Genomic DNA, 3914 nt, shown 5'->3' with positions numbered 1-3914 from the left:
TCAACAGCAGTAATAAATGTGATCAACAGCAGTAATAAAGGTGATCATCAGCAATAATAAAGGTGATCAACAGCAGTAATAAAGGTGATCAACAGCAATAATAAAGGTGATCAACAGCAAATGCCAGATTGCGCTACGACGCTCTAGGAGCTATTCCAGGAGTCTCCAGCTAGTCAGAAACTCACTCCACCCACACAACGACAACCCCTTGAAGTAAGCAATTTTTGCCTTATTTTGAAGCTTAGAAAATTAAGGAACACAGGCTAAGTAATCTCCCCATAGCCACACAGCTAAGACGTGCCAGGGTGCCTCATATGTAGTTTGTCGTTCAGTAAATGGTGGTTATTGTTTGTGCACGTCAAAAGATTCAACAAACTCAAAAAGTCAGTTTATGATGTAGGTTGCACCCCTTGTGTAAAGGAAGGGTTAGGCTGGGTGCAGTGGCTCACACCTATAACCCCAGCACTTTGGGAGGCCAAGGTTGATGGACCACAAGGTCAGGAGTTCGAGACCAGCCTGGCCAACATGGAGAAACTCCGTCTCTACTAAAAATGCAAAAATTAGCCAGGCGTGGTGGCGAGCACCTGTAGTCCCAGCTACTTGGGAGGCTGAGAAACAAGAATCGCTTGAATCTGGGAGGCGGAGGTTGCAGTGAGCCAAGATCATGCCACCTCACTCCAGCCTGGGCAATAGAGTAAGACTTCATCTTAAAAAAAAAAAAAAAGAAGAAGAAGAAGGGGTTGTACAGCCCTCCGCCATAACACTAGCTAATTGACGGCAGCCAAGGCCATTGCAAACCATAAAATAACTCAGTCTCTCTCTCTTTCCCTTTACACAAACCTCCCAGTGATCTGACCACTCCCATGGTTTCAATTACCACCTTCTCAACCATGCAGAGTCCTTCCGTGATGCTGCCTCCAGCTCAGGCCTCTTCCCCAAGCTCCTAGCACACCCACACAGCTGCCTGTTGGGCATCTTCACTTTAGTGGCCCACGGACACTGTGAACTCAGCCTGGCTAAGACAAACACTGGGCCGGGTGCAGTGGTTCACACCTGTGATCTCAGCACTTTGGAAGGTCAAGGTGGAAGTAATGCTGGAAACCAGGAGTTTGAGGCTAGCCTGGGCAACAAAGTGAGATCCTGTCTCTACAAAACAAAGCAAATTATTCCAATGAGGTGGCATGTACTTGTAGTCCCAGCTACTCGAGAGGTTAAGGCAGGAGGATCATTTGAGCTCAGGAGTTCAAGGCTGCAGTGAGTTATGATCACACCACTGCACTCCAGCCTGGGTGACAGAGCAAGGTCCAGTCTCTAAAATAAAATAAAATAAAAACAACAAAAAAATTAAAAAGACAAACAGTGCATGTTTGCCCCACACCTGCCTGGTCTCCGGTGCTTTCTGCTCTGGCGGACGGTGTCACCATTGCCCAAGCTTCCTAAACCAGCCGTCCAGGAGTTGCCTCTGCTTCTTCCCTCACCCCAAATCCAATTGATAAATCAATCACCAAACCCAGTCTATTCTGCCTGGATAATTCTCATCTCTCCAGTCCCTAGAGCAGACCACCGTCGCCCAACTTCTGATCTCGTTTCCCACCACCCCCTCCAACCCAATCCCACATCACAGCCAAAATGATGCTTCCAAATCACTAATCTGGCCACTCCTCCTAAGCTTCAGTGGCTTCCCCTTGACTCCAATACAAAGCCAGACTTCTTGTGACAGCTTATGAAACTCCCTGATCTAGCCCCTGCCCACCCCTCCAGCCATCGACCTTGATATTTTCCCTCTGCCATTTAACAAAAAGTTGTTGAGCTCCTAATGTGAGCCAAGTACTGGGAGCATAAGAAGGCAGTGTGATTTCTGCTCTTACGAGGGCTACACTGGCATAGGTGGCTCCTTTTTATTTTCAAGATCTCAACTTAAATTTCAGTTCCTCAAGGCAATGCTCTTTCTTTCCTTGAGTCCCTTGGTGTATGCCTCCAGAATGCCTTGCGCTTCTCTACCATGATTTATACTACACTTGACTGCTGTTTAACTTTTCTCTTTGCTGCCAGAGCCTTGGGGATGGGCACTGACTCTCTTGCCCACCTGTGTGTTCCCAGCACCCAGTGTGGTGCCTAATAGACATTCAAAAAGTAGTTGAGGCCAGGCGCAGTGGCTCATGCCTGTAATCTCAGCAATATGGGAGGCCAGGGCAGGTGGATCACTTGAGGTCAGAAGTTCGAGGTCAGCCTGGCCAACATGGTAAAATCCCATCTCTACTGAAAATACAAAACTTAGCCATGATTGCACCATTGCACTCCAGTCTGGGAGACAGAACAAGACTCTGTCTCAAGGAAAAAAAAAGAAAAGAAGAAGAAGACGACATTTTGACACAAAAACAGAGGACCCTGTGAAGACACAGGGAAAAGATAGTCATTTAGAAGCCAATGAGAGAGGCCTCAGAAGAAATCCACCTTGCCAACCCCTTGATTTCAGACTTCTAGCCTAGAACTGGAAGAAAATAAACTGCTCTTATTCGAGCCACATAGTATGGGGTACTATGCTTGGCAGCCCTAGCAAATTAATACACAACTGTAAATAAGACCAAGTCCCTGTCCTCCGATGTCTCTATTCACCAAGCATTCGTTTTCTAAAGCGGAGTGAAAAATTTTTACATCTCTATCTATTGCTGTTGTTCAAAGCTTGTAATCACCATGAATTTCATTCAAAAAGCCTCATCGAAAAAGTCTCTTGGGGAGGCAGGAGAAGGGAGAGCATCAGGATAAATAGCTAATGGTGCACCTGCAGTCCCAGCTACTCGGGAGGCTGAGGCAGGAGGATCCTTGGAGCTCAGGAGTTCAAGGCTGAGACACCATGTCTAGCCTAAAATATTATTTCTTGCAGAGTTGGGGGTCTCTGGCCGGGCACGGTGGCAGGCGCCTGTAATCCCAGTTACCTGGGAGGCCAAGGCAGGAGAATCGCTTGAACCTGGGAGGCAGAGGTTGCAGTGAGCCAAGATTGACCCATTGCACTCCAGCCTGGGCAACAAGAGCAAAACTCCATTTCAAAAAAAAAAAAAAAAAACAACAAAGATGGGGTCTCACTATGTTACCCAGGCTGGTCTTGAACTCCTGGCCTCAAGCAATCCTTCCACCTCAGTGACCCAAAGTGCTGGGATTATAGGCATGAGCTGCCACACCCAGCCAAGTCTCTTAACTCTAAGTGGCATTTTGTCATTGTACATATTTGTTCTAAAGAAAGTCCCAGTTGGATACTAGCCTGTCCTTAACACTTTTCTAATACTTACTAAGTTCCCTTTATAAACAGTAGAAAGGAAGCCACAGGCTTAGAACCTTCCTCGAGAAGAAATACCTGCATAGAATTGAATAACATTGCTGTTTTCTTTTTTCTGTTATATGCACTTTCAGGGTTATTGCTATCTAAATTCAAAGTGGTAATAATTTTCTATTTGTCAGTGTAATAGCATGTTTTCATTTCAGATAATTTTTTAGGCAAAAAGCAATGATTAGGTTTCAAGAGTGAATATTCAATAAATAATAGTAATCTGATTTGTGTATATGGCAAAATCACGATGATGGTATGAAAATGATAGAAAATTGGAAAATACTGAATGAGGTGATTTCTGTGCTCCCCTACTAAACAATCGGAGAAATTGCTAGCTTTATCATTTTTATTCATGTATTCACTTATTCATTCCACTGACACTGATTAAGCCCACCCCAGCTTCCAGACGCTACATTAAGCATTCTCCCACAAAATATCCATTTCATTGCAAAAATAAACGAGAAATAGACACAGAACCACCTTTGTCTCATTCATGGCTGTATCCCCAGCACCTGGTACACTGCAAAGGCACTCAACACTTTGCCTTTGGCTGGGCGCAGTGGCTCTCACCTGTAATCCCAGAGCTTTG

The sequence above is a fragment of the Sapajus apella genome, unplaced genomic scaffold (assembly GCF_009761245.1).
Source record: "Sapajus apella isolate SASKATOON/1434 unplaced genomic scaffold, GSC_monkey_1.0 scaffold5, whole genome shotgun sequence".
Lineage (NCBI taxonomy): Eukaryota > Metazoa > Chordata > Mammalia > Primates > Cebidae > Sapajus > Sapajus apella.
The sequence above is the reverse complement of the archived record's forward strand: the minus strand, read 5'-3'. Positions refer to the sequence as shown.